The sequence below is a fragment of the Somniosus microcephalus genome, chromosome 9 (genome assembly GCF_052327205.1).
Source record: "Somniosus microcephalus isolate GS21.2 chromosome 9, FLI_Smic_1.0, whole genome shotgun sequence".
Lineage (NCBI taxonomy): Eukaryota > Metazoa > Chordata > Chondrichthyes > Squaliformes > Somniosidae > Somniosus > Somniosus microcephalus.
In genome coordinates this window covers 223458673-223467029 of record NC_140995.1, presented here as the reverse complement: position 1 = coordinate 223467029, position 8357 = coordinate 223458673, and positions in this window count along the sequence as shown.

The following is an 8357-nucleotide window of genomic DNA, read 5'->3' as shown; positions in this document are numbered from 1 at the left end:
AGCCATGGCTCAGTTGGTAGGACTCTTGCCTCTGAGTCGAAAAGGTTGTGGGTTCAAGCTCCATTCCATGAGACTTGAGCACAAAATTCTAGGTTAACACTTTGCTGCAGTACTCATAGAATCATAGAGTCATAGAGTTATACAGCACAGAAAGAGGCCCTTCGGCCCATCGTGTCTGCGCCGTCCATCAAGCCCTGTCCAATCTAATCCCATTTTCCAGCATTTGGTCCATAGCCTTGTATGCAATGGCATTTCAAGTGCTCATCCAAATGCTTCTTGAATGTTCTGAGGGTTCCTGCCTCTACCACCCTTTCAGGCAGTGAGTTCCAGACTCCAACCACCCTCTGGGTGAAAAAGTTCCTCCTCAAATCCCCTCTAAACCTCCTGCCCCTTACCTTGAATCTATGCCCCCTTGTTATTGACCCCCTACTAAGGGGAAAAGTTCCTCTTTATCTACCCTATCAATGCCCCTCATCATTTTGTACACCTCAATCAGGTCCCCCCTCAGCCTTCTTTGCTCCAAGGAAAACAACCCCAGCCTGTTTAGTCTTTCTTCATAACTGAGGCGCTCCATCCCAGGTAACATCCTGGTGAATCTTCTCTGCACCCTCTCCAAAACAATCACATCCTTCCTATAGTGAGGTGACCAGAACTGCACACAGTATTCCAGCTGTGGCCTTACCAGCGTTTTGTACAGCTCCATCATAACCTCCCTGCTCTTATATTCTATGCCTCGGCTAATGAAGGCAAGTATCCCATATGCCTTTTTAACCACCTTATCTACCTATTCCGCTGCCTTCAGGGATCTATGTACATGTACACCAAGGTCCCTCTGACCCTCTGTGCTTCCTAGGGCCCTACCACTCATTGTGTATTCCCTTGCCTTATTTGTCTGTCCAAAATGCATCACCTCGCACTTTTCAGGGTTAAATTCCATTTGCCACTCTTCCGCCCATCTGACCAACCCGTTTATATCGTCCTGTAGCCTGAGGCTTTCGTCCTCGCAATTTATCACCCCACCAATTTTCGTGTCATCTGCGAACTTACTGATCATACCTTTTACATTCTCATCCAAATCATTTATGTAGATCACAAACAGCAAGGGACCCAGCACCGATCCCTGAGGTACCCCACTGGACACAGGCTTCCAGTCACAAAAGCAACCTTCGACCATCACCCTCTGCCTCCTGCCACTCAGCCAGTTTAGGATCCAACGTGCCAAGGCACCCTGGATCCCATGGGCTCTTACCTTCTTGACCAGTCTCCTATGCGGGACTTTGTCAAAAGCCTTACTGAAGTCCATGTACACCACATCCACAGCATTTCCCTCATCCACACGCCTTGTCACCCCCTCGAAAAATTCAATCAGATTGGTCAGACATGATTTACCCTTGACAAAGCCATGCTGACTATCCCCGATTCATCCTTGCCTCTCCAAGTGGAGACTAATTTTGTCCCTCAGAATTTTTTCCAATAATTTCCCTACCACAGTTGTTAGGCTCACTGGCCTGTAATTCCCTGGTTTATCCCTGCTACCCTTCTTGAATAATGGTACTACGTTAGCTGTTCTCCAGTCCTCTGGTACATCCCCTGTGGCCAGAGAGGTTCTGAAAATTTGTGTCAGAGCCCCTGCAATCTCCTCCTTTGCCTCACACAGCAGCCTGGGATACATCTCGTCCGGGCCTGGGGATTTATCCACTTTTTGGCCTGCTAAAACCGCTAGTACCTCCTCCCTCTCGATGCTAATATGTTCAAGTATATCACAGTCCCCTTGCCCGATTTCTATGTCTACATCGTCTTCCTCCATAGTGAACACAGATGCAAAAAATTCATTTAAAACCCCGCCTACATCATCTGGCTCTACACACAGATTGCCACTTTGGTCCCTAATGGGCCCTACCCTTTCCCTGGTTATCCTCTTGCCCTTAATATACTTATAAAACATCTTAGGATTTTCCTTTATTTTGCTCGCCAGTGTTATTTCATGGCCCCTCCTCGCTCTCCTAATTTCTTTTTTAAGTATGCCCCTGCACTTTTTATACTCCTCTAGGGCTTCCTCCGTCTTTAGTCTTTTGTAACTGCCAAAAGCCCCCCTTTTTTTCCTAATGCATTTTTGTATATCCCTTGTCATCCAAGGTTCCCTTTGCTTGTTGGTCCCACCCTTGACCTTTACGGGAACATGTTGGCGTTGTACTCTCTCTATTTCCCTTCTGAAAGTTTCCCACTGCTTTGATGTGGATTTTCCTATAAGTAGCTGCTCCCAGTCCACTTTGGCCAGATCCTGCCTTATCATATTAAAATCGGCCTTCCCCCAATTTAGTACTGAGGGAGTTCTGCACTGTCAGAGGTGCTGTCTTTCGGATCAGAAACCAAGGCCCCGCCTGCCTTCTCAGTTGTGCATAAAAGATCTCCTAGCACTGTTTTGAAGAAGGGAGGGAAGCTCCCCCTGGTGTCATGGCCCGACATCCATCCATCAACCAACACCTAAAACAGATGATCTGGCCATTATCTCATTAATGCTTGTGGGACCTTGCTGTGTATCCATTACAACAGTGACTACACTTCATAAAGTACTTAATTGGTAGTAAGGAGCGTTGGGACATCCTGAGGTTGTGAAAGGCAAGTTCTTCCTTTCTTTCTTTTAACCACCAGTTTCTGCTGTTTATAATCTGCTAAAAATGAGTTGATTGATTGAATTATTCTGGTTCATTAGCAGTGGTTTTGATCCAGACACCACGGAATTGGTAAAATCATGTGTTATTAGCAAATCTTAAAATTAATTGTATTGAAATTAAACTTTGCAGTTTCAGTAATGGATATGTTAATGTGTTTGTATGAAATTCTTCTGTCTGCTGTAATGAATGGCATATTAAAATAACAGATTGAAGAAATCCATTCAGGTTCATTTATGAATGTCGCACAGCTCAATTTCAACCCGAGTGGTTTTGAGATTTGCAGATCTTTAATATATTAAAACCCTTATACCTCAATGTACGTCCCGTCTATAAAACCTTACTTCCTGTTGCCATACTTTTGTTCCACTTTTGCGTCCCTTTTTACCATTATAAAGTCCTTTGTCCAGATTTATAATGGAAACAGTTTATTATTAGAAACTTGTCACACTCTAATTATAGCCTGCTGCCAGTGGTGGCGCTCTAATATATCAGCTTCCTGCTGCCCAGCTCTTCAGCCTCTATTGCAGGGAGAGACTCCTATGCTCCAGCCTCTGCTGGGACTGCCACTAGCTGCTCCTTCCCTGCCGCCACATGCATTGAGGGGGAAGTAGGATCCATTTCCCTCCCACCTGCCCCTGTTGGAGGCCTCCTCTCCCTCCTGATTGTCGAGCATTGTCCTGGTCCAGTCTTCGGGGGCCTTGTTGGCCCTATTAATGTGGCTCCCATCCCTTCGAGCATTGTCCTGGTCCAGTCTTCGGGGGCCTTGTTGGCCCTATTAATGTGGCTCCCATCCCTTCGAGCATTGGCATCATTGCATCACTCTCTCAGTTTTTCCTGAGGGCCATTGGCAGGTTTTCCCGCTCGGAGGCCACAATGAAAATCCAATGGCCCCTGACCCAGGAAACTGGGCCGGAGTCGTGGCAGGATCGGGGGAGTGGGCAGAAGCAGGCATCAGGAAAATGCAGACCAAACTTTCCAAAGCAATATGATGTTTGGATTAAGGTTAAATTTTGATGGGAATCTCCATAGATTATTAATAATAAAAAAAGACAGTAATATTTATATTTCATGCCATTTAATTTCCCTAACAGTCTGATATTGCATAAAACACTAGAAACTGGAGTACATATCTCAGCATAATTTAAACATTAACAGTGTGTTCAGTATTCATGGAACCTGCTTCCACTCAGCTCCCACTTTAATTTACTTGATTCAGTCCCAGGTGACTTGGTGGTGAATTTGATTATAGCCATGTTCGTCTGAGGCTGAATTCATGAGATTCTGCAGCTTTTAGCACTGCCCCGCAGGACCTTGATGGGTATTCTGGCCCGCCTACTGCCACTGGAGGGTCGAAGGGAGCAGCTGGCCGATGGCGGATTTCAGAGGTAGCTCGGACACAGATCTGCTCGGTGAACAGTCAAAGGGTCCACTAGAAATGCGTTTGGGCAGTCTCAATCAAGTCCCTGGTGGGCCTGGGCTCACAGCACAACAATTACCTGCCCCCCCACCACCTTGGCAACTACACTGAAAGCATGATAATGCCGACTGTAAGACGTTCAAATTCATCCTTGTCCTTTAACCCCATCCAACAGTTTCCAAAGTTCAGATCCGTGGAACAGACAGCACAAAACACAAGGATTCGTGAATAACTTTCTTTTTACTTAAAATCGGCAAGAGGTTACAAGTAAGTTCACACAAAACTGTTGCATATAATACTCCTGATTACATCTAAGCATACACAGGTTTATTCCCCTTACTTTAAGCTCAAGTGATAATAAGCCAACACTACATACGTACTAACACCAGCGAGTGGTCAACCCGGCAGTGACTAGGCATATGATATCTGGCAACTGACCAGGTCGCCTCTGACTGCAGCAGCCCCGAGTGTCTTAAAACAGCATCTCTTATACCCTAATAATCTGGGCAGGCTCCTCAATGTGTACCAAGTCCCATTCGCCCATCACCCTTGTGCTAGCTGACCTACATTGGCTCCCGGTTAAGCAGCGCCTCGATTTCAAAATTCTCATCCTTGTTTTCAAATCCCTCCATGGCCTCGCCCCTTCCTCTCTCTGCAATCTCCTTCAGCCCCACAACCTCCTCCGTGATATCGGCGCTCCTCTAATTCTGCCTTCTTGAGCATCCCTGATTATAATCGTTCAACCTTTGGTGGCCGTGCCTTCAGCTGCCAAGGCCCTAAGCTCTGGAATTCCCTCCCTAAACCTCTCCGCCTCTCTACCTCTCTTTCCTCCTTTAAGGCACTCCTTAAAACCTACCTTTTGACCAAGCTTTTGGTCACCTGCCCTAATTTATCCTTATGTGGATCGGTGTCAGATTTGTTGTCTTAAAATACCTCTGTGCAGCGCCTTGGGACGTTTTACTACGGTAAAGGTGCTATATAAATACAAGTTGTTGTTGTTGTTGTATGTGTCCCAAACTGTGTGGCAAATGGTCGGCAGTTGTTTTCCTCTTCTTATCAATGGGCCCCAAGGCCCTTCCCACCACTTGCCTGAAGATGTTCCTGTCTTTGTAACGCCTAACCGTTTTGTTCCTGCTCAGGGTCTGTCGCTTCCATATCTGATTAGCAGCTTTCGTACAAAGTTCCCACAGGAACCAATCTCTCAATCTCCCAAAGCATGCTGGGATATTAAATTTGGTCAACTTTTTAAGTCTGGTCAAGTTATAGCTAATTCTTACAGCAAATGGCTTATTCTTACAAGACCATGACAAGCTATTTCACCTTGTCCAGAACAGTGGAACCAGAGGACATGGCCTGTGCTTGAAAGGGGGTAAATTCAAAACAAATCTGTGGAAACAATATTTCAGTGAGCGAGTGGTCAATCTATGGTACTGGCTCCCTCGGGAGATGGTGGAAGCAGTTAGTATTGATTCATTCAACTGAAAATGAGATAGATTACATTCAGAAAATAAAATTTTGTGATACAGTATATGAGTAATTTGAGGCATTGTGAAGGAATATACCTATTCAGAAAAATACACTATTCTATGAAAGAAAAAGCCTTATTAAAACATGACATACTGGGCTTAAAAATCTGGAAGCCTCAACAATCTAAAGCTGTAAATGGCATACAGGCTTTTGAGATAAGATAAGTTGTTGACACTGAAACAATAGCCCTATTGAAGCAGCAGGTTAGAGGTTCCCGAAAGTCTGAGCTTTGGAGGGAACACAATGGAATGCCCAGTTAAAAGTGTTATAAACCAACACTTCAGAAAGAAACACAGAAAGATTAAAGAAACATGTGCCTTTGTATAAATGACATTAAGTAAAAGAAACACCTACCATCAAATGAAACACGGAGACACAAGTCTGTAATACAACCAGTTGAGGTGTTCTAAATGCAAAAGATACAAACAGGAGACTTTGATCAAAATGACATCAAATAGAACCACTGCTGTCACATTGTTTTTGTGTTGACCTTGGAACACCTAGGAGGTTTGTGATCTACATAAATGATTTGGATGAGAATGTAAAAGGTATGATCAGTAAGTTCGCAGATGACACGAAAATTGGTGGGGTGGTAAATTGCGAGGAGGAAAGCCTCAGGCTACAGGACGATATAAACGGGTTGGTCAGATGGGCGGAAAAGTGGCAAATGGAATTTAACCCTGAAAAGTGCGAGGTGATGCATTTTGGACGGACAAATAAGGCAAGGGAATACACAATGAGTGGTAGGACCCTAGGAAGTACAGAGGGTCAGAGGGACCTTGGTGTACATGTACATAGATCTCTGAAGGCAGCGGAACAGGTAGATAAGGTGGTTAAAAAGGCATATGGGATACTTGCCTTCATTAGCCGAGGCATAGAATATAAGAGCAGGGAGGTTATGATGGAGCTGTACAAAACGCTGGTGAGGCCACAGCTGGAGTACTGTGTGCAGTTCTGGTCGCCTCACTATAGGAAGGATGTGGTTGCTTTGGAGAGGGTGCAGAGAAGATTCACCAGGATGTTACCTGGGATGGAGCGCCTCAGCTATGAAGAAAGACTAAACAGGCTGGGGTTGTTTTCCTTGGAGCAAAGAAGGCTGAGGGGGGACCTGGTTGAGGTGTACAAAATGATGAGGGGCATAGATAGGGTAGATAAAGAGGAACTTTTCCCCTTAGTAGGGGGGTCAATAACAAGGGGGCATAGATTCAGGGTAAGGGGCAGGAGATTTAGAGGGGATTTGAGGAGGAACTTTTTCACCCAGAGGGTGGTTGGAATCTGGAACTCACTGCCTGAAAGGGTGGTAGAGGCAGGAACCCTCAGAACATTCAAGAAGCATTTGGATGAGCACTTGAAATGCCATTGCATACAAGGCTATGGACCAAATGCTGGAAAATGGGATTAGACAGGACAGGGGTGGATGGGCGGCGCGGACACGATGGGCCGAAGGGCCTCTTTCTGTGCTGTAAAACTCTATGACTCTATGACTCTATGACATGAAGTCTGTGTTGCAACCAGCTAAGGTGACTTAAGAATTGAATAGAAGACCTTCGTAAGAATGACATCAAATAGATACATCTGTTACAACTGTTTTTTATGATAAGCTTTGAACACCTAAAGGAGGAGACATAATTCTTAATGCTACAGCTGAACTAACAATAAGAATAGCAGAAGTCAACAGAAAAATGACTAGAGATAATTAGCTTACATCAGCAGAAAACTTCAAAGGATATACCACTGATATAGAACTTTCAAATGGGAAGACAGATTTGCTGGAAGGGGCAAAGCAATTCTCAGGCTTCAGAGGCAGACTGTAAGTTTTCAACTCTTTGAGTCTCGGGTATCAAAGGTATTTGATTTTGGTGGATATCCTGGAATAAGACTAAGAAATGTAAAAATGTAACGAAGTTAAGATTTGAGAATAAGGATCTCTGATAATAGAATTGTAAGTTTTCTGTATTTGGAACTGTTAATGTTGTGACTGAATCACCAGCTGTAATTATATGTCGGTTCTTTAATAAAAGAACTGTCTCACATAGTACGGCTGTATCAAACTCGCAAGCTCAATCTCTGTACACTGGTGAGGAGTTGCAGAATACTGGGGGAGTTTTTCGGACCTCATAATATCTGGAAGGTTACAATCTAGCTAAACTTATTAAAAGTGCTATCTGGAGGATGGTAACATCTTCAGGTCGTTCCTTTCCTTTAGGGAGAGATAGTCTGGACCTTTAGACCCAATTAAGCATCTTTGGGATTCGGCTATCTCTAACTTTAGTTGAAGGTGAACGTCTGGGGAATACGTCTGATCCGGGGTAGCCCGAAAGGGGCTAGGACTAGTAATTATCCCCTCAGCACGACATGCGGTAATTGTAACATGCTCGGGAGGAACAGTTGATTTTGGGCCTATGGTTCCCAAATCTCTCCACCAATGAGGGTTTCCTCACCTCATGTCTGTAGTAGACTAATTGATAGAGATTGATTGCTTTGATTAGTCAACAACTCCATTATCATTGTATCCTGCCTTAGTCTTTTCTCATCTAGAAATTCCTACTTTCCTTGTACAGTTTTATTTTCACTAGGCTATCAGATGTTATATATAGGTAGCCAGCAATATTCCCGCTAAGGTGCGTGCACGGCCACGCAGTAATCTGAACGGTCCCACCTCTTATCAGAAATTTAAAGGGACCACACATTTAAAAAAGAAACGGGCTGCGCAGAACAAATCACAGCTTACAGGGAGC